This window comes from Cupressus sempervirens, chromosome 4 (assembly GCF_028749045.1).
Source record: "Cupressus sempervirens isolate cs-2001-9-10 chromosome 4, ASM2874904v1, whole genome shotgun sequence".
Classification (NCBI taxonomy): Eukaryota; Viridiplantae; Streptophyta; class Pinopsida; order Cupressales; family Cupressaceae; genus Cupressus; species Cupressus sempervirens.
The window spans coordinates 336,866,535-336,891,287 of record NC_143121.1 but is presented as its reverse complement, the minus strand read 5'-3'; positions in this window follow the sequence as shown (position 1 = coordinate 336,891,287).

Below are 24,753 nucleotides of genomic sequence, written 5' to 3'. Positions count from 1 at the left end.
TTCCAAAATGTGACTTGGTGTCTTCAAGACATTTTTGCATGAAAAATGATTACATGTAAGTGCAACATGAGACAAGGGATGAAAAGTGACATGTGATGCAAAGGCAGATGGAAGATGCACTTTACATGCAAGTGCAAATGATGGATGAGATGGGAAGTGTTGTGACATGAAAAGATGAAAATAAAATGTGGAGTGAAGTGAAACGTGCTCAAGTTCTTGGGAAAGAACTTGCAATTTCTTCCAAAAGAAGAAAAATGAAAAATCAAGCAAGCAAACAACGAAAAAACAAGCACAAAACAAACACATGCCTTTGGTCTTAAACCCAAATATGTCAATATGCAAATTGCTTTCAAGTACAAATTTGAATTTGGAATTTGGAATTTTTTAAAAAGTGTGAAAATGAGAGTTTTTGTCATTTTTAAAGGCAAAATGCACTTTTCATGGCATATATATGGACAAGTGTGCAATAACAAGCCATAATATGTATGAAAATAGTAAGATAAACATGAATTGATGAGCAAGTTTGAAAATGCCCACTTACTTGGAGGGTAAAGAGTCAAAATATCAAGTTTTATAGATTTGAAGACCAATTCTCCTTCAAATCTAGATTTTCAAGCAACTTTTTAATTTTTTCCACACTTACATGCAATGGGCATTCAATGGTCGAATTTGACATGAAAGTGCCAAATACATGGTCTCCAAAGACATTATCGTGCATTTAAAACTCAAAACAATCCCTCTTGATCAAAGGTATGGGCTGGAAATGCATTTTTAAAATTTTTTTTTGAGCAAACACATGATTTTTTATGCAAAAATCTGGGCCGTTTTTGCAAAAACGTGGCCCAAAAATGCATGTTTTTGAGTCATTTTTGATTTGTGAATGCAAAGATGACTTCTCCAAATTTATATACATGGATCAAAATGCAAAAATGTGATTCCAAAATGCAAAAAAGTGGATAAAAACTCCAATTTTGTGGGCATTTTTAGCAAAAATGTGATTCATAAAAGGCATGAAATAAATTTATTTTTAGCTTCTAAGTACAACAATGTGAGCCAAGATGTATTGCAAATGATTGAAGATGCCAAAACTCCTCCTTTTCTTGCAAAGGAATGATTTAAATCACTCAAAATGGATTTATTTGAATATTTTTCCAAAAATGTGCCCTTGGAAGGAGTTTGAAATATTATTTTTCAGCAAGATAAATTCATTTTTGGTATTAGAAAATTCATTGCCAAGTAAAAATGACCCTAATGGAAAAGATTTCATGCAAATCCATTGAGAAAATCTCCACTTATGATCAAAATCAAGTTCTTGGAGGGCAAAAGCATGGAATTCTTCAAAATCAGACTTTCTAAGTTTCATTGCATATATTAAAACATGTTTTTTGATCAAAATATGATCTTTTTGGGTTACTTACATGTTTAAAAAGTGCATATAAGTAAATCACACTTTTTGGGTGCCATCACATGTTTTAAAACATGCTCACAAGCAAAATTAGACCTTTTTGGGGAGGAAACATGTTTTAAAATGCGTCTCACCTTTCAGATGTTAAAGTATGAAAACTTCACTTTTGATACAATAGCATCAAAATAGTCCACGTATGATAAAATTTTGATGTAATGACATCAAAAAGGTCCACCAAAGTAAACTTTATATGCAATGACATGTAAAATGTCTACTTTTAATGGATGTTATTATATATAAAATGTCCACTTTTGAAGACTTTTTGTCATTTAATTCACTTAATTTAATAAACATGGTACTAAATGGTCATAAACAATATTTACATATCATATTTAAAAATATAATATATAAACATCATTTAAAAAGTAACATTTAAATGAATGTTTGATTTTAAAACCAAAAATTAAACTGGAACCATATGGTTACATAGTTAAAAAGTAACTCAACTTAAAATTATAGCATAATGTGCACTATATTCACTTTAAGTTCAAAATTTAAAGTTAAAGTACCTTAAAAATATAAAAAAATTGAATATAAGTTATATTTTTCAAAAAGTGAATGTCAAGTTAGAAATATAACATGATATTTTTAATTCGTGCTGTTACACCAAAAAGGTCCACTTTTGAGGCACTAAAATAGACATATCTCTTGACTGACAACTCTGATTGAGTTCTAAGTTAGACTGAAATAAAAGAAAAAATGGAAGGCATTACATGAGCAAAACCAAAAGGCTAAAAACCAACAAACACAAACTCAAAAGCAAAGAACGGACAATGAAGGCTTCAAAAATCAAGCAAAGGCTCAATAGAATGTAGAACAAAAAAGACTTGACAAAGGCCTTCAATAAAATGATTTGATATACAAATTGAAATGGATCGATCGATCAACATTAAGCAATTGAATATCAAATTCAAGCTTAGAGAAACACGAAACTAATTTGAAAAAGTTTCATGCTATTTCCAACATTTTGTGGTGACAAAATGCAAGACAACAAAATCAATGCCTAATTAATATTCGTGTGATTGTCTGTAGTATAACACGTTGACAATACTCAAGTCACTTTTTTTGACTGTGAACTCTGATGTGGAGGGTTCTGGACCTCATCTCTTATCCAAGCTTTTATAGATATTCAACATGTATGATATTGAACATGATTCAAATGCAAGTGATGTGTAAGACCCAGACGAGTAGAGATGCTAATTCAAATGATTCATCATTCTCTAGCATATTCTCCATATAGAATAATTAGTTTATAATCATTGCCTATCGGGTGATTCTATTAATCAATTGGTAAGTTTTTCATTTTCCTATAGTCATTGTTGATCAATAACAAATGATTATATTTAGATTATCTTTATATTGTCATGGGTCAACATATAATATATTATTAAATTTTACTTGTGATAGGACCAATGTAGGTTGCTTAGTAACTCAATAGGATTGTATCCTTGCTTATTATCTAGTTAATTTTATAATTATATTATATTTAAATGTTGTATGTTAATATTAAATTAATTATTATTAGTATAGTTTTATTATTAATTTAATCATTGAATCTTCCCTTAGGAAGGGACATTACATGGATCTTGAAGGGATCCAAAAGGTTCTAGGACTTGGTCATTAGAGGTGCAATGTGCCCCTTAGTAGACCCTATTTTGGGCCATTTTCTTGGATACCACATTTGGTTAAGTTTTAGTATGCAAAATTCTAGGCAAGTCGGCCTACAGGCTGGAGTAAGCTCTTTCGAGCTCTTTATAAACCCTTCCATTATCTCCATTTCTCATCCCATCAATTGTATCATGCATTCACAAGTTCAAGTGCTCTCCCATGAATAAACAATATATACAATTGTACCCAAGGGAAAAGTGTCCTTACACAACTTGAATTGCTCATCTAAGCATCTAGCTTTATGTGTATGACCTATGTACTCATAAACTATTTTCTCATGAAAAAAATTCATAAAATTAGCTACACATACATCACTTATCAATAATTCACACCTCTTTAATTCTTTTCCATCTTTAACACCATATATAATAGACTTTTACTTTTCAAGAGAAACTAGCATCTTACCAAATTCATGTGTGCATTCTAGATGTAGGCACCTATGAAACTTTTTCAAACCACCACATTGAGGGAAAAAACCTTGCAAACACATGGTCTTATAATAAATGCATCGATCATCTCGTTTACATAATACACTTGCAACAAATTCTTTCAATGACTTAGGAGGTAGTTATAGATCACATTCCTACAATACTTCATTAGTATGCAAAGTACAACATATATAATGATAAACATCATAATGCATAGAAAACTCAACATGAACCCTACAACATGTAGTGCATATATGATTTTATCTTAATGTAGAATGATTTTATCTCAAAAAATCTTTGGCTGATTTTAATTTGAGGAAATATTTGAACAAACATTTTATAAAATTATGTTGAGTCATATCCAAAAAATGTTTTGCTTATGGCTCACGGTTTGTTTTTCCAATTCGTCTTTTGACAACATCTTTTTGGTTTGGTGAAACTCTTGTGTTATCATGCCAGAAGTTTCCTATTAATGTTCTTAGTGCATCAACAATAACTTTATCCTTACTTGGGAGTCTACCTTGGAATGACCAAAAATAAGTCTCATTAGAATTCTCAATTTTCTCTCTCCTCACTATGGCTTTGACTAACGTTGTTCTACTTATCCTTAATTATTTATTTGTTTTTCTTACCATATGAGTTTTTTCCATTTTCTTTCCCATTATAGTTGATGTGAGGACCCATTGATTTGTATTAGCATCTTTAGTACATGCTTTTGGACCAATGGATTAGTATGCATCAAAGAGATTTCTAACAATACTTCTTAACCACAAAGTTCTCATTGTGTCTCTAAATTTCAGATTTTTAACCATTTCAACAACAAGTTGACATCTTTCACTTTGATCTACATTTTCAAAATAGTTAAATTCCAAATCTTTTGAACAATTTTCCTACAATTTCTTTCTGACATTTTATTATGCATTGACTTCAAAATATTTTCAACAATGTCAATTAGAAACTTTGGTTTTCTATGAATTATTCTAGGAGACGTTGATGTATGTGCATGCTCTATATTTTCATTACTTACATTATGTGCATTTATCATTTCAACTTCAGATGTCACATTAGGGGCATTAGGTGACATAAGTGTATTTGTTAAAATCATTTCAATTGGACTATGTTGAACATTTTTGTTTGTCAAATTAGGTGCATTTGTGACATCAACATCAATAGGTAGGTTTTCATCACTTACATTGAAGGTATTTGATGATACACCTTCACGTAATCTCCCCATACACTCCCTTGTTAGTGCCTTTGCTGCCTCTTGTATTACTCTCTTGGTATTGCTCATTATTGTAGATGTAAATTACCCTACAAACAATAACATGAATAAAATATGCAATAAAATACAAAACTAAAAAAATTTACATCATTATTGTATGCTCAATTGCAAGATACAACATAAATGCACACGTGGACACAAGATTTAATATAAAAAATTCATCATTTCCAAGAAAATTACCCTATAAACAATAAAATGAACAAAATACATGATCACATATAAAATTAAACAAATTTACATGATTATTTTATGCTCAATCACAAGATACAAAATTAAACATACAATAAGATGTTGGCACATTAAAATAGATCAAATTTAGAAATCCCAAGCACAAAAAACCCTAATACTAGCATCCCTATACATAACTACATGTGAAACAACAATAGAATCTCATGGGCCACACTAAAACAATATAATAACCATTGAAATTTTGTTTTATTTATAGTTTTCAATAACCCGATTGGGTTATTGAGAACCCAATTAGGTTATTGAGTCCTGACTGAACTATCCATATCAACTAATAACTTGATCTAGTTATGTATTACTACTACACAAAGGGGGGAGAGAGAGAGAGAGAGAGAGAGAGAGAGAGAGAGAGAGAGAGAGAGAGAGAGAGAGAGAGAGAGAGAGAGAGAGGTTAGGAGTTAGTGAAAGAATGCAAGAGGTTAGGATTTAATAAGAGAGAAATATGTTAGCATCAAGAGAGAGAGAGAGAGAGGTTAGGAGTTAGTGAAAGAATGCAAGATGTTAGGATTTAGTAAGAGATAATTATGTTAGCATTCATTTTTATCTATTGATTACATATTTAGAAAACAATGCCTACCTATTTTAGACTATGCTTAATTCAGAGAGAGAGAGAGAGAGAGAGAGAGAGAGAGAGAGAGAGAGAGAGAGAGAGAGAGAGAGAGAGAGAGAGAGAGAGAGAGAGAGAGAGAGAGAGAGTTTAGGGGTTACTTAGAGAGAAAAAATGTTAAGGGTAACAAGTTAGAGAGAAGTTAGGAGTGAGTGAGAGAATGAGAGAAGTTAGGATTTGAGAGAGATTTTGGAGTGAGCATGTGTGTGTGTGACAAAGAGAGAGAGAGAGAGAGTTTATGGTTAGTGGGAGAGAGATGGCTTAGGGGTTACTTAGAGAGAGACAACACTCAAGGGTAACAAGTGTGTGTGTGTGAGAGAGAGAGAGAGAGAGAGAGGGGGGGTGGTGGTGGTTAGGAGTTAGTGAAATAATGCAAGAGGCTAGGATTTAGTAAGAGAGAAATGTGTTAGCATTCATTTTAATCTATTGATTACATATTTGGAAAACAATGACTACCTGCTTTAGAATATGCTTAATTCAAATTAATGGTAAATTAAATTTTAATGTCATAAGAATTATTTAAGTACATCATGTTATAGATCTCTTCAATATAATTCTAATTCATTTTGAATGGAGTCAATTGGACTTCGTATGTGAAAGTTATGGCCTCTGGAGCAATGCCTACTTTTAGTTCTTCAAAAATGATTTTAAAACAATTTTCATAACCCAATTAGGTTTTGAATACACTTTTTAATTTTCATAAAAAGTGATTAGGTTATTTTAATCCTAGAAACCTGATTGGTTATGGCTTGGTGATAGCCTAGGGAAACAACCCAAAGGATTGGGAGATTGTTTTCCCTTTATTTTTTTCCTTTAGACATTTTTTCATCTTCTTAGATGAATTCTCATCTTTTCCTTCACCAGGTTTTCTAAGAAGTGGGTTTCTCTAAAATTGCCATGATTATATTACATGTCTTCTTAGCTTTCTAACAATACATATTTTTCTATTTTCGAACAACATTAACATGGTAAAGTTTAATTACTTTTACCAATACCTTGACATTCCTCACAGACATATGCCTGCCATTTTTTAAATAAATTTTTATATACTTAAAAAATTTCAAAATAAACTATATATTATTATTCTCTACACTTGATTTTATACACATTTTAGAAAAAGGATTCATTTTTTATTGTTTTGGTGCAAGTTATGCTCATCACACAAACAAGTACCAAAAATTCAGGATGTACTTAGCTCAATAACTCATTAAAAAAAAAAATACTCATCAAAAATTACAAAATAATATACAACTTCTATATATGACTCTTAACTATCATCCTACCAGAGGGATGTACAAATTAATGAATATAACTGTCTTTTGTATTGCACACAAAAAATAACTATGTTATATTTTCTTAAAAAATCAAGAACTATTTTTTGTGTGTGTAAGGTTTGACCCACCTAGTATTATCCATTTAAAATAAATTCTAGTAGTTTAAAAAGTAGATTCGGAGTACTACAATTTATATGTTTTACACATCTTGTCATTTTGAGTGGATGACCCTATCATCCAAGTTCAGGTTTACCCAATTTCAAAAGAAAAAGGCATCCACTTTTACCCCCCTTCTTGTACACCATCTTAGTGCACTCACCCATATGCATGTGCATTGAATTTTATTCTTTCACTATTCCAAGTCAAGTTGTTGATATTTATGTTCATGGAACTTTTTTATTTTGCTGAAATTTAAACTAGTTTACTAAGTCTTATTGTACACAAGGTTCATAATGGTTTTAAGAGACCAGGCCAAGATGATGCCTAATAATTATAAAAAAATTAACAAGGTCCTAACTCTATTCCAAAAGGAGGTAAATTATTTCTATAGATAAAAGAAAATTAATTATTAATGTGCATTATGATTTTAAAAATAAGGATGTTCAACTTATAATAAAAAATCTACAGTTACAACAAATTGGCTTCAAATTTAGCTAGTCCAAACCACAACTTTCACATCAATGTTGAACAAGTAACTAATTATATTCTTCTTCATTACATGAGATGATGTAGTATCCATGTACTCTAACTTTAGAATTATCAATGTCTATCATAACTATGATAAAAATGGATAAATGTTTTTGACATCTTTGACTAAAGTTCCTACTAGGGAGAGGACCCAGTGCTTGAACATATTCCAATGGTTGTGATAGTAATTGTTAAATTAATACCCACACTTATTGGCTCAATATTCAATATTTTCTATAAAATTGTACAAATAGTTATAATATAGATAACGCCCCACTAGGGAACCCAATATAATTTAGCCTAAAGATGTTACTATCTTTACTAAACATTTTAAAAAAAAGTTTATACAACAACAATGAAAAGAATGTGGAAGTAATACAATGAAATAAATTACATACACATACAATACAATACAAAACAAAATTATAATTATCAAGGGTTTCATAATGTAGATTCACATATTTATTAACTAATTATTTAGATTAACCATAAGTACAAAGTCTGACATCCATAAATGAAGATTGTACAACATCACGTATCTGAATACATGGATACAACTAATGGTCATAAGGTATTGATGCAGGAGCATCTTGAGGTATAAGGGCAATCTTGTGTCACCCAAAAAAAATATATACCTAGAAATAGTTTCTGTTTCATGTGTTTTCATTTCTAGATACCCATTTGGGTCAAATAAAGGTTTCAACTCTCACAGTTCCACTGTTAGCATTTTGGGTTAGAGTTTTTAAACACCTTGGAATACATGTAAATGCCTTTAAAATAGGACTATGTAATTGAGCAATAATTATGGTGAGTTAGAAGGTGTAATTTGGAGGGATGATTATAATTGTAATTTAGAACATTCTAGAAAAAGAATCAAGTCAAAAGGCCCCACAATTAGAAAGTTATTGTAGTTTTTTCAATTTCTAGAGACCTCCTAAGAATGCTTCAAAGTTAGGTTTGAGGTGCTAAATGACCTTGTATAGGGCTGAAAAATGGGGGATGAGCAAAGCTGGTCCATAGGGCTATAGAGTACTCTAAGAGCTTTCTAAAAATGTAAACGATTTGTCAATCGAAGCGACGGTTCAAAAGTTATGCCTTCTGAAAGTTTGGCTACCATTTCTGGATTCTTCTAATTTTGTGCCAACTTCTAATGTGACTTCTGGAGCCTTCAATTTTGGCGATAGATGCCAACTAGCACTTTCTAGAATGTATTCCTAATCCTTAACCCTTTGGGGTCTATTTAAGAAGATTTCTGGCATTGTAAAAGGAGTTCGGAGTGGAGTTTGAGAGGAGGTACTGGAAGAAGAAATTATCTCCAAATTTATACTATTGTAAGCCCAAAGGGCATGTTTTAGAGTCTATTTTCTCTATACTGATTTTATTAGCCTATTTTCATAGTTAATAAAGTTTCCCTTTCCTATTGTGTCCATTCTGTTCTTGGGCTTGGGTTCCCATCAAGTGGTATCAGAGCAGGTTTTCTTGAGTGTGTAGATAGAGCGCCAACTGTGAGGTAGTTTGCACCAGGACTGTGTGGTTGTGGGTTTGAGGTAAGAAGATGCCTCCACAAAGAGAGCATGGTGGAAGGGCCAAAGCTATTAATCTTGAGGAGGTTAGAGCCCTCCAAATGCAGGTTCAAGTGTTGCAGGAGGAGCTCCGTAGAGGAACAAATGTTGTTGCAGGTGACGAAAGTGAGGACGACAATAAAGAAGAATAAATTAGAAAGGAAGGGGAAGTTCTGAATCAGGTAGAGGAGAGGCTTTTTAGGGAGATTACTAAGTTTGGAAAAAGACCTACAATTGATGTGGGTGTATTTTCAGGAAATTTGAAGCCAGATGAGTTGATCGACTAGATCAATGAACTGGAGGAGTACTTTGAGTATGAGGATATTAGGGACCCAGATAGAGTTAAGTTTGCAAAGGCCAAATTGAAAGGCTATGCTAAAATTTGGTGGCAAGAGGTTCAATTGGAAAAAAATAGAAGAGGAAAGGAGAAGATCACAAGGTGGGATCGCATGGTGGACAAACTAAAGAAGCAGTTCATTCCTATTGACTACGAGCTTGATTTGTTTAAGAAGATGCATGGGTTAAAGCAAGTAGGAAAATCAGTCCAAGAATATATGGAGGAGTTTTACCAAATTCTGACTAGAGCAGAGCATGTAGAAGAAAACAAGGAGAAGGTTGGTCATTATCTCAGTGGGTTGCGACCTAGCATCTAGGAGGAATTAAGTCTAGTAAGAATGACCAGCATTGAAAGGCATACCAATTTTCTCTGTAAGTTGAATAGAAGCTAAATAAAAGGTTTGAAGGGAGATAAAGAGGGCATGGTCAAGGAGGAAGGGGTAGTGGTAGGTCATCTAGAGGTTGAAATGAGACCCAAAAGAAAAATGAAGATGTGGGTACCAACAGGAACCAGAGGAATGAGGATTTTAACTGCTCCCATGATCAAAATTTTGGAGATTAGAGAGGAAGAGGTAGAGGACATGAAAAAGGTTTAGGAAGAGGAGGCTTCTATTGTACTTGTTTCCATTGCAATGAAGAAGGTCATCATGCCTTTGAATGCCCTCAATGACAAGGAAGGACAGATAGGAGAACTAAGAGTCAAGCTAGGGTTGCTCATGTGGATGAGGATGCACAATCATCACATTTAGAGGATGTAGAAAGAGGAGAGACTTTAGTAAATGAAAGGGTCCTACTAAGTGGTGAAACTAAACTAGGACAAAGGAGGAGTCTATTTTGTACTAGGTGCAAGTGTGAGGATAAATGTTGTGATGTGATTGTTGAGGGTGGTAGCACTGACAACTTGGTGTCAAAAGAGATGGTCTCTAAGCTGAAGCTCAAGAAGGAGAAACACCCCCAGTCCTATCGGATCGCTTGGGTGAAGGATGATCATAAGGTCTTGGTAAGTGAACAATGTTTAGTGAAGTTCAAAATTGGGAGTTACCATGATGAAGTTCTCTGTGATATTATTCCAATGGATGTCTGCCATCTATTGTTGGAAAGATTGTGGCAGTTTGATAGGCATGAAGTACACGATGGTCATGCAAACACATACTCTCTAACAAAGGATGTAGTTCACCACAAACTGAAGCCCATGATAAGGGAAGATGAAAAGGTATGTAGTAGTGCTAGGATCTATCTTGTTGACGGAAGAAATTTTTTAGATGGCATGAAACATCAGCATATGTGTTATGCTTTGATTCCTAGAAAATATAAGGAAGGTAGTAGTGAAATACCTCTTGAAGTTTTAGATTTATTAAGTGATTTTGGAGATATCATCTCCGATAATGTTCTAGAATTACCACCAGAAAGGCAAATTAGTCATCAGATAGATTTAATCCCAGGAGCTAGTTTTCCTAACAAGGTTGCTCATAGGATGACTCCTACTAAAACTGAGGAGCTAAATAGATAGGTTCAGGAGCTATTGAGGAAGGGTTTGATTTGAGAGAGCCTGAGCCCATGTGCAATACTTGCAGTACTGGCACCAAAGAAAGATGAAGAGTGTAGAATGTGTATAGACTCTCAAGCTATAAATAGGATAACCATCAAGTATTGGTTTCCTTTGCCAAGAATAGATGATCTTATGGACTACTTGAGTGGAGCTCAGTACTTCACAAAGATAGATCTCAAGAGTGGCTATCACCAAATATGGATACGAGAAGGAGATGAGTGGAAAAATACCTTCAAGACCAAGGGGGGTCTCTATGAGTGGTTAGTCATGCCCTTTGGATTAATGAATGTCCCAAGCACCTTCATGCGGCTTATGAATGAAGTACTTAAGAAGTTCTTAGGAAAAAAAATTATTTTCTATTTGGATGATATTTTAATTTTCAGCAAGACTTTGGAAGAACATTTGTTGCATATTTTTAGTGTCTTTGAAAGTTTGAGGGAAGAGAAACTATTTATTAATCTGAAGAAGTGTAGCTTTACTAAAAAAGAGTTAGTCTACTTGGGGTTTGTTGTATCACCTGAAGGTCTCAAAATGGATCTAGAGAAGGTAAAAGCCATCTTGGAATGGCCTACGCCAAGGTCTGCTATTGAGGTGAGATCATTTCATGGTTTGGTTAGTTTTTACAAGAATTTCATTAATAATTTCAGTGGCATATGTGCACCCCTAACTAACACAATAAGAGGGGATAGAAAAGAGTTCAATGGACTATGGAAGCTACGAGAAGTTTTGAATTGCTAAAGAAGAAGGTGATAGAACAACCTGTGTTGGCACTTCCTAATTTTAGTAAGGTGTTCCAGGTGGATTGTGATGCTAGTGGCAGTACTATTGGGGCTGTATTGAGCCAAGAAGGTAAGCCTATTACATATTTTAGTAAAAAATTGAATGATGCGAAGAAGAAGTATTCTATTTATGATCAAGAGTTCTATGCAATATTTTAGGCCTTAAAGAAATGGTGGCATTATTTATTGCCAAAGGATCACTGGGCATTACAGTACCTAAATAGCCAAGGTAAATTGAACCAAAGGCATATGAAGTGGGTAGAGTTCTTGCAGAGCTATACATTTGTGTTGAAGCATAGAAGTGGAAAGTCTAATAGGGTTGTAGATGCATTGAGTAGGAGGCAGTTGTTGCTTACAATAATGCAGGTTGAAGTAGTTGGGTTTGATGAACTCAAGAATCTGTACCCTGAGGATCTTGACTTTGCTAAAGTGTGGAAAGCTTGTAAAGAACATATTGCTATAGATAGAACCAAGTGGCTAGACTATTTGATTCAGGATGGTATGTTGTTCAATGGTAGTCAATTGTGCATTCCAAGGAGTTCCATGAGAGAAAATCTAATTAAGGAGAAACACAGTAGAGGGATGGCAGGACATTTTGGTTGAGATAAGACCATTTCCATTCTCAGAGAACATTATTTTTGGCCTCAAATTTCATAGGATGTGAATAAGTTTGTACAAAATTGTTAGGTTTGTCAAGCGGCCAAGGGATTTAGTCAGAATACTGGACTATATCAGCCATTGTCTATTCCATCAAAGCCATGGGAGGACATAAGTATGGATTTTGTTCTTGGATTTTCGAGGACACAAAGGGGTAATGAATCAATATTTGTGGTGGTTGATAGGTTCTCCAAAATGGCACATTTCATCCCATGCCACAAAACTCATGATGCTATCCATATTGTAGACTTTTTTTTCAGAGAGGTGGTAAGACTACATGGCCTCCCAAGGAGTATAGTTTCTGACAGAGACACTAAATTTGTGGGGTATTTCTGGAGAACATTATGGAAGAAGTTGAGAATAGAATTGAAGTTTAGTTCAAGTGGTAAACAAAAGTCTGGGCAATTTTCTGAGATGTTTAGTTGGGGATAGGGCCAAGGGATGGGATTTGATTCTACCACAAGTGGAATTTTCTTACAATAACTCTATAAATAGGAGTACTAGTAGATCACCATTCCAAATTGTATATGGAAGTAGCCCAATGACTGCACCAAAATTGAGGAAGATGGAGCAAGGGGAGAGAACAAGTGCTAAAGCAAAAGAATTTGCTGAACATATCAAGTGTCTACATGAGGGGGCCGGGCACACATTACCAAGATGAATCAACAGTATAAAGCTAGGGCTGATCAAAGGAGAAGACATAAGGAGTTCCAAGTAGGGGATCTAGTCATGGTACACTTAACAAAAGAAAGATTTCTAGTAGGTACTTATAACAAGTTGAAGATGAAGAAATTTGGTCCTTGTAAAATTATGAAGAAACATGACTCGAGAAATGCATATGAGGTGGAGTTGCTAGATGGAATTCACATTTCTCCTATCTTCAACATTGTAGACTTAATAGAGTATCATGATGATGGTGCTAATGAGGGGTTGAGAGCCATGTCCAATTCCTACTTCTAAGAAGGAGGAGATAGAAGAGATTTTGGATAGTCGTGTGGGCAGGAGTACTAGAAATAGGAAGTATGAAGAGTACCTGGTTAAGTGGAAATGATGGCTGATAGAGGACTCAACTTGGATATCAGCTGTTGAGATTTCCCATTTGGGTTTTACTCTACCATCGATAAAGTGACAGGATCACTTTTCAATTTGCCCTGGGTGTCTGATGCAGGAGCATCCAGAGGTATAAAGGCAATCCTGGGTCAGCCAAAAAGAAAAAACCTAGACATAGTTTCTATTTCATGTCTTTTCATTTTTGGATACCCATTTGAGTCAAATAAAGGTTCCAACTCTCACAGTTCCACTATTAGTGTTCTGGGTTAGAGTTTTTAAGCACCTTAGGATATGTGTAAATGAAAAAAAATAGAACTATATAATTGAGCCATAATTATGGTGAGTTAGAAGTTTTAATTTGGAGGGATTATTATAATTTTAATTTAGAACATTCCAAAAAAAGAATTAGGTCAAAAGGCCCCACGGTTAGAAAGTTATTGTAGTTTTTCAATTTCTGGAGACCTCCTAAGAATGCTTCAAAGTCAAGTTTGAGGTGCTAAATGACCTCGTATAAGGCTGAAAAATGGGGGATGAGTGAAGCTATCCATAAGGCTATAGATAACTCTGAGAGATTTCTAGAAATGTAAACGGTTCATCAATTGGAGCTACAGTTCAAAAGTTATGCCTTTCGGAAGTTCGGCTACCATTTCTAGATTCTTCTAATTTTGTGCTGACTTCCACTATGACTTCTGGAGCCTTCTATTTTGGCTATGGATTCCAACTAGCACTTTCTAGAATGTATTCCTAATCCTTAACCCTTTGGGGTCTATTTAAGAACATTTATGGCATTGTAAAAGGAGTTCAGAGTGGAGTTTGAGAGGAGGTATTGGAAGAAGAAATTATCTCCAGATTTATACTATTGTAAGCCCGAAGGGCATGTTTTGGAGTTTATTTTCTCTGTACTGAGTGTATTAGCCTATTTTCTTAATTAATAAAGTTTCCCTTTCCTATTGTGTCCATTCTGTTATTGGGCTTGGGTCCCCATCAGGTATACATAATGGAATTATATCCATTGCACAAGCCACAAGGTATGTATTAGTAATATGAGTAGAAAATCCAATAAACATATCAACTAATAAAATGATGCATGATAAAACATATGAAACATAAAATAAAGTCTCCAAGAATGATGAACAAAGTAGTTCAATGGATACAATGATCACCTAGCACTAGTAGAGGAATGCTAGATTCTCAAATGCTAATGGAACCACTACCACTCAACCACATCAAACCAAAAGTCCACTCCTAGTGTTTAAGGAGATAACATCAAGTCCCACTCAATAATCAAACAAAAAAAATTAATTATGACACAATCCACACAACGAAATCATGAAAATATATCTATCTCAAAAGGTTTTATGCATACTAAAAATGTGATCAAACTAATCTTAGAGGCAACCAACACATGTAGGAAACCTAAGATACATATAGGAAAGTGGACACATCACATATGTCTAACCATCAACTTATCCTGGAAACATCTCTAGATTCTGCCACCCTAGTGACCATAAATGGCTCAATAAGCCTCTTAGACAAACATGGTTATCAAATATGCCATGCCAGTACCTACAAGATGAAAATAATCTTCTCACACCATCCTAGCCTTTAGTATCACTCCCAACATGGGCGAGGTACATAAATATTGTTATTGTTGTAGAGTTTGATTAGTCTCCAAGTGGAAGATTATAGTTATGTGGAGCCTAATTAGACTCGAAGGTTAATTTCTCCCTACTTCATTTAGTGTGATTTCCACCTAGATTATTCTATAGGAATTTTGGGCATTGCCTCCAAGATGGGGTCAAGAGGTAGTGCCCCCAAAATCTCAAGTGACTTTATTATTGTAAAATGTGTTGAGTGTTATTTTCTATTGGATGACTTAATATAGCTCTAATTTTGTAAGTGGAAAAAATCTTATATAAAATGGATTAGGGTTGGGGATTTCATCATGTTTGATGATATCATAGCTTCTTGCAACAATATTGAGTAGTAAGGGATTGCATATTGTAATTAGGTTGTCACTAGGTAATAAGGATATTGGACTTGTTCTTGGTGGATGTAGCCTAGGGATAATGTGAACCACATTAAATCTTTATCTTCTGTTCTCTTTTGTGTGCTTTATTTTTTTTTGATATTATATATATTTGCAAGTAATTGTTATTTATATCTCATTAATCCTAACATGTGGTATCAAAGCCTAGTTGTTTCAATTATCCTCCATAGGAAGCTCTAACATTTGAGTGGGAGAAATGATAGATAAGGGTTAGTTGAAGGTTGAGAAGTTTAATGGGAAAAAAATTAGATATGAAAAATTCAAATGGAGGACTATCATTATTAGAAGGATTTATGATTGTCATTGCATGGAAATTCCAAGAAATTGGTAGCTACGACAGGTGAGGATTAGAATATTTTGGATAGAAAGACATATGGAAATATTTGTTTATACCTCACATAATCAATGGCCTTTAATATTATGAAAGTTATGACAATGGAAGACTTGATGCAAACCCTACAAAATTTGTATGAAAAGCCCTCCGCTTCAAATAAAGTATTTCTCATGAAGCCTTTAATTAATATGAAGATGACAGAAGGTAGATTTGTTGCTAAGCATTTAAATTATTTTAATATGATTACCAATCAATTATCCTCTATAAATGTCAACTTTGATGAAGAAATAAGGGCTCTCTTGATTTTGTGCTCTTTGCCTCAAATTTGGAATGGCTTGGCAATGGTTATGAGTAATTTTGTTTCTAGTTCTAATACCCTAGAATTTGATGATGTTACTGGTATAATTATGAGCCACGAAACGCGTAGGAAAAGATCAGGTGGATCTATATCAGGAAGTGTTTTAAATGCACAGAGAAGAGGAAGAAAAAATGAAAGAGGAGATAATTTAGGAAAAAATGAAAAATCAAGAGAAAAATCAAAGGGAAAGAGGTCTCAATCCAGAGGATGTTCTATAGGAAACTAGGGCACAGGAAGAAAGATTGTTAGACTTCAAAGAACAATGAAGGAGACAAATAGGAAGGAAACGAGGAGGCCAATATAGTAAGTAATAAATCTGATGAGGATGTTTTTCTTCTTTGTTTAGAAAATCTTGATTATTCATGGGTTTTAAATTCAAGGGCTTCATTTCATGCCACTCCCCATAGAGGTTATTTTATTGATTATGTCCAAGGGGATTTTGGTCTAGTTTTTTGGGAGATAATGAATCCTATTAGATTGTTGGAAAGGGGAAAATTAATGTTAAGTTTCATAATGAGAATAATTGGCTACTACAAGAGGTAAGACATGGTCCAAGGATGAGTAAGAATTTAATTTTAGAATGGTAACCAGGTGATAAGAGTTGCATAATTCCTTTTAATGATAAAAAAATAGAGGTTTCAAAAGATTCCTTAGTAGTAGAAAAATATGTGAATGTAGGCAACTTATATCTTTGTACATGTCATATTGTTCCTTCTACATCAATTGTTTAAGAGAAAAATGAATGCTCAAGAATAGTTGCTCCAGTTGAGCAGGGAGAACAAACACTTATTGTAGATTCTCAAATAACAATATGGAACAATATAATTGTCAGATGAGTGAGAATGGTATGAAATTACTTCATTCAAATTTTTTTTACCAGGTTTAAAATTTGTTAGTATGGATTTTTATGAAAGTTTTGTTTATGGAAAGCAAAAGAGAGTAAGTTTTCTAAAGAGTGAGAAGGAAAAGAAAAAGGAGAAATTAGAGCCTTCTCATAGAAATGTATGGGGACCAACTCAGGTATCTTCCTTTGGTGGCTCTCATTATTATGTTACATTCATTGATGATGTATGTAGGAAAGTATGGGTTTATTTCCTTAGAAAAAAATTTGATTTGTGTGTAACATTTAAGAAATAGAAATGCTTGGTTGAAATGAGATTATTAAAAGGATAAAATGTCTCATATTTGATAATGGGGGTGAGTATTACAGTAATGAGTTTGAATATTATCTTTCCACTAATGGTATTTGTAGGTAGAAAATTGTCCTAAGGACTCCATAGCAAATGTATTGGTTGAACACATGAACTAGACAATAATGGAGTGTGCACGAAGCATGAGGTTGCATGTTGGTCTTCGCTTAAATATGTGGGCAAAGAATTTCAATATTATTATATATTTAATCAATAGAGGTCCATCTATTCCTTTGGGTTGTGGTATTCTAGAGGAAGCACAAATTGAGAATAAGTTGGGTTATTCTTTTCTCAGAATCTTCAGTTGTGAAGAATTTGTACAAGTAGATTATGAAAATAGAGCCAGGTCAGAAGTCAAGTCAAAGAAATGTGTACTTTTTGGATATGGCACTGATGAATTTAGTCATAGGCTTTGGGATTTTGAAATTGATAAAATTATAAGAAGCAAGGATGTCATATTCAATGAGAAAGTGGTGTACAAAGATTTGTTATGACAACATGATTAATAAAAATGATAATGTAGTATTGATGATACTCCAAAATATTATGGTCCAATAGTTCATTACGATCTGCAACAACAACAACAATACATACAAAAACCCCAGTGAATTTTAGATAGTCAATAAGGTTAAATAGGACTCTAGGAATATTTCCTCCCTCTTTGTATTCTATTTAATAATATATTGAGGTGAACTAGAATGTTATGATGAAGTTGTGCAAGTGTATATAAAGATTCAATAGTGGGAGTTTGCAATGAATAAAGAAATGAACTCCTTGTTGAAAACTTAGACTTGGGATTTATTTAAGTTGCATGTAGGTTAAAGGGCTTTACAAAATAAATGGGTTTAAAGGCTAAAAGAAGAGGATGGAGGTACAAAGAGAGTCAAAGCCAAGTTAGTTGTAAAAGGATTTGCACAGAAAAAGAGCATTGGTTTTGATGAGACATTTTCTCTTGTTGTTAAAATGACTTATATTCGTATTGTTTTAAGTATTGTGTCTATTGAATATTTGAATTTAGAGAAGCTTGATGTTAAAAAAACTTTTCTTCATGTTGATTTGGATGAAGAAATATATATGGCACAATCACATGGACTTGAGGTTAAAGGTAAGGAAAAATTAGTGTGCATATTGAAAAAAAGTTAATATGGCTTGAAGCAAGCACGTCGGGAATGGTATCCTAAATTTGATAGTTATATGTATGAGAATTGATACACTAGGCATAATTCAGACCATTGTATTTTTTTAAGAGGTTAGATGATGTTAGATGCATTATTTTATATTTATATGTTAATGATATATTTGTAGTTGGGTCTAACATGGATCACATTTCAAGATTGAAATAATAGTTAGAATATTCATTTTCTATAAAGGATTTGGGGGCATTAAAAAAATATCCTTGGTATGAAAATTCATAGACATAAGAAGAACATGATAATGATATTATCTTAGACTAATTATATTGAGAAGGTGTTACAACATTTCTCTAAGGATAATGCCAAATTTATTAGCAGACTTTTGTCTTGTCATTTGAAATTGACTAAGGAGATATTTCCAAAGACACAAGAAAAGGAGGATAAAATGTCTAAGTTTGATGCTTGCATTGCATGCCACTTAGGAAAATTGACCATATCAGATGGGATAACTATCAAGAAACTAACTCTATATTCTCCAAAAAAACCCCAAGTAGTGCTTGACTAAGTTGTTTGGCTAGATTTAGGTGGTTATGCCCTTGAAATAAACTCAGTGCAACAACTCATGGTCATTTAAAGAAACCCATTTTTGGTTTCACAAGAAGAAGATGATATACTAGAAATAATCCTCACCAACCAATATGGTTATGAGGAATCTTCTTGTGATGTCCCTAATTGTTCCCTCCAAATAATATTGCCCAAGCAGACCTCACCTCATTTTACTGCAGCATCTAATTCTCTCCACACCTTGTTTCCTCATGAAATAAAGTCATCATCACTTACAAATTTTTTGATGCTACATAGGTCAAAAGAGTTGAAATTGCCTTAGGAAAAGAGTTGAATGTTAATAAGAATCTCACTACATCTCAGATGTCCAGTCTTCTCAAATTTTTGCAAGAAATTTAGCAAGCCTTTGCATGGGATTACATTGATATGAAAGGGTTAGACCCTAAAGTTTGCACCCATAAAATCTATATAAGCCTTGAGTGAAAACTAGTAAGACTAGCCCAAAGGAGAATTAATCTTGCTTTGAGAGATATAGTGAAGACATAGTTGTAGAAGCTCTTATCCTACTTTTGATAGCCAATGGGTTTCACCTCTAGTAATTGTCCCAAAGAAGGGGGAAACAGAGAGTTTGTGTGGACTATAGGGAGCTTAATATAACCACTGAAAAGGATCACTTTCTACTACCTTTGATTGACCAAGTGCTTGATAATCTTGCTAGTAAAAACTACTTTTCATTTCTAGATAGCTTTAGTGGATATAATCAGATCCAAATATCACCAAAAGATTAGTATAAGATAACATTCACCTATTCATGGGGAACATTTTCTTACTTAGTCTTACCATTTGGATTGTGCAACACACCTGCTACATTCTAGAGAGTAGTTCTTGGTATTTTCTCTAACATTGCTACTAACTTGTTGAAATATACATGGATGAATTCACTACTCATACTCATGGAACCACATTTGAGGAGGAACAAGCTAACTAGGTGAAGGTTCTTAAGAGATGCCATGAATATAACCTCTCCCTTAACAGTGAGAAGTGTTACACAATGATGGAAGGAGTTGTCTTGGGACACTACCTTTCATCTTTTGAAATCCATGTAGGCCCTACAAAAATTATAGTCATCAACACACTCCCCACACTGATCAAGAAGAAAGATGTCAAGAGTTTTCTTGTTCATGTTGGTTACTACACAAGATTCATAAAGGATTTTAGCCATCTTGTTGCACCTTTTTTAACTTACTAAAAAAGGAGGTTGAGTTTGAATGGACAAAAGACTCTGAAGCAAAATTTCAGTATCTAAAATATGTTTTGACAAAACCACCTATTCTCAGAGGACTTGATTGGAAGTTTCCATTCCACATCTAGACTGATGCATCTAACTATGCCATTGGAGAAATCTTGACAAAAGGAAGGTATTATTGAACATGATATTTAGTATGTTAGTAAAAACTTGCAAGGTGTTGAGCTAAATTATAATATTGCTGAAAAATAACTATTAGCAATTGTCTATTCACTAAACAAATTTAGGCACTACATCACAAGTTATGAAGTATTTGTTTACACTGATCATTCTACCATCAAATACTTGATGAAAAACCTTCCATTAGTGGTAGATTAGCATATTGGTTACTCCTCATGTAGCAATATGATGTGAAGATAATTGACAAACCAAGCAAAGCTAATGTGGTGGTGATTTTTTTTAATCAAGATTGCAAGTTCTAGATGATCCTGTACTAGTTGATGACAACTTCCTCGATGAGCACCTATTATCTATTGATTCTTTCAATCTATGGTGTGCAGATAGAGCCAACTATATTGCTATAGGAAGAACACTGCCTCACTTCTTGCCTAAGAAACACCAACTTTTGGTTGATAATAATTTTAGCTTATCATGGATCTTAGGCTTTATGTTCTATATAGGTCCAGACCAGGTCACCTAAAGATGTGTTCAAGAGGATAATACTTATGAAATTTTTAGGACATGTCATGATGAGTTATGTGGAGGTCATTTTGTAGTGAAGAGGACAACCTGTAAAATTATGACAACTAGATACTACTAGCCTAATTTGCATAAAGATGTAGCAAAACATACAAATCATTGTGATAGATACTAGTGCATGTGGTGCCCAACAAAGTCTAATAAAATGTCCTCATAGCCTTAGATAGTGGTAATGCCATTTGACAAGTGGGGTATTGACTTTGTTGGACCCATTGAACCATCTTCTCATGGGAAGTCATATATCTTAGTATGTATTAACTATGCCACAAAGTGGGTCGAAGCTAAAGCAATGAGGCATGCTAGGGATCATAAAGTTGCTAAATTTATCTATGAATGTATATTCACTAGATTTGGAGTACCAAAGGTGATAATCATGGATGAAGGAACACATTTTACCTCAAATCTTATCTCAAAGTTGATGAATGAATACATTGTGTGCCATGGTAAATCTTCACCATATCACCCTTCAACCGAGATAACTAACCAGAAGATATTATCCATTTTAACCAAGATAGTTGTGGTTTACAAAAAAGATTGGGCTACATGTCTTCCTGAAGCCATTTGGGCTTACCATACAACATGGAAAAAAACAATTGGGTTTACCCCTTTTGAGCTAGTGTATGGAAAATTAGCATCCATGCCTATTGAGTTTCAACATAAGATGCTCAAAACAACCCGAGACCTGGAAATTGATCTTACTAGAGCTCAAGAAGATCAGTTATTACAATTGAATGTGTTAGATGAATACAAGAAATCTACACTCCACAACGCTAAATTAATCCAAGAATAGAGAAAAAAATGGCATGACATATTCATACGAGATTTTTTTTTTTTGTGGGAGATTGGGCACTATTGTATGATTCCTGATACCAACACACATCAAGAAAATTTTAAACCAAATGGCATGGGCCTTATGAGATAATATCAATATTTGATAATGGTGCAATTCAACTTTAAACCATTAATCCTATATGGTTCAAGCTACTTGTTAACAGACATAGAATCAAACTCTAAAACAAACCAATCAGTCATGAGGAGTTCCTGCAGTAGTTCTTGCACAATGAAGACACATTCATTCCTACAGCCAAAGCATCTAGGTCTCATACCTAGACTTCTACTGATTCTTGATTCCATTCAAGATCTTCATAATAAACATTTCACTTTTTTTGAAATTGTTTCTTTGTAATAAAATCCACCTCACCTTCTTTCACAATCATCTTTCCATACCATCCCATCACTCCATCAATGTAGGTGATATTTTTTCAGAGCACTCTTTGTGTAGTACTCGCTAGGATTGTGCCACAGAACCTCGTACACATTTTATTTTATTCATTCTTTATTAAGAAGTTGTATCATTTTAATTTTCTACTCTTGCATTTACTAGCCTAGTGGGACCCATGCTCTTACTTAGTTGGGGGGAGGGGGATATTATATTTTAAAATTTTTTAAATTCACATGTAAACATTGAGTTTCTTATCTTTATGAGATGACTATCATCATCTGCTTACTAATTTGTCCTTTGGTAATTGCATCATAATATCTTTAAGGAAATTAAAGATATTACAATCTAAACTTTAACTTCTAATGATATGTTAGTGATGTGTTCAAGGTGGTAGGCCTCAACACAAGTGAACTATTATGAGATTTGATTCAAGTGAAGATATCATTAGATTTCATGCACTAAACTCTTTTAATTCCATGAAGTAGCATTTGGTACACCACCTTTTTTGTTTGCAATATCTTGTGCCATAACACTTTGAATTTTATCAATTTACCATTGTTGTGCTCTATGAAAATTTATTCATAACAATGGGAGGAGACTTTCAGAGACATGAGCCAATGGATCATGAGGTTTTGCTGGGCGATGCATCCAGTTGTAAAATGTCAGAAGGAAAGGATGGTTGGACTACTGCTTGAGTCTTAAAGGGTTAGATGAAGAATTTTCTTTGAAATTTCTAAGCACTTTGAAGGATGGATTTGTAGTGGTCAAAGGCTTAAAAATTGTATTTATAGAGGATATTATGGCTCAAGTAACTAGTTTTCTATAGGAAGGTTAAAAGTGGATGAAGGATCTCAACTTGTGTTTGGCTAGGTCTTAGTTCACTTTGCACGATGACCCTCTACTAGACGTAGATAAGAAGTAAGGCACCTCTAGAGTATCCTTGCCCTTAGAATCCATTTAGATAGCTGCATTCATTATCCAATATTTCACTTGTGTAGGGCATTACAAGTATTTGCATGGCATGTATTTCAAAATTCTGAGTCATCTTTAGCATGAAAATAGCCTAGTAAATCTTCCCAACTCTCTATTCAATATTGTGAAAAAGTAAGCTTCCTTAGTTCAGTCAAGCAAAGACCAGTCTATTTTGCATCATTGTTTGATAAAGTTAAATGTAGAGAGATAATTAAATAAACAATCGATTGGGACATGGGAATAATTTTTGCAAATGAATGAGGTAGAACCTAGGATGGTTTTCCTTAGAGGCTAGGATTTTGGGCATAAAGAATGAACATCCACTAGATTTTGCAAAGTCATTCGAAGGACAAAAAATGTTCTTAAAGTTTCTCCTTCCAATTCTAGACCATATAGGAAAATAATTTCCAAAGTTGGTGCCTCTACTTGTAAAATTAAGAGAAGTAAAAATAAAGAAACTGCTAATGTCCCTAAAACCTACCTGTCCATAAAGACTAGGTCCACCACTAGGGGAGACAAGGGTAAACACATGGAAATAGAAGAGAGAATATTAGTGTAGTAACTTAGTAGTGATAACGATAATGTTGATGAAACCTTACATTCGCATGGGGAAGAAACTTTAGAAAAACCTCCTGAAGTAGCTACAATGGAGAGGACCACTAGTAGAAGGAAATGAAAGAGTCATCTATGCTCATCCACACCCCTATAGGAAGAAGTGCAAGGATTTTTGAAAGTAACATGGATGATGAGGCTTCTGTTCGAATTTTTAACCTAAAATCCTTTGAATTTGTGGAGAAGTCCTTTTCAAAGGGTGAGTTTTAACAAAATGTAGCCAATGACACTAAATTCAACAACCAAAATCCACAAATAAAAGTTAACTCTAGTGCTAACTATATATTTATTAATAATGATGAGGATTCTGAGGAGTCCAAAGGGTTTGAAGAAACATAAGACCTCCCTTTTGAAGAATACCCAAAATTTAGAAAAGATAATATTGAGGAAGTGTTAGAAAGACTTAATCAAGATGGATTAGAGACATTGGTTAAGACAACAACTAAGTCTAGTAAAGAGGAAAATGTAGTTTGAACCCTTGTTATATGGAAGGAAGAATCCTCCACTATACAAAGCATAGTAAAAACTCCTCACTTGGCACCTAGCTGGGTAGATATTCTCTATTAAGAACCCTTGCCACTGCCTAATTTGTCTACATCCCTGGTATAAGGATAAATTTATATAATTAATTATTGTGGCAAAGGGCACAGTAGAAATTAGAAAAAGAAAAATTGAAACATGTCATTGATGAGCAAGGTCATCAACTAAAGAATAAATTAGAGC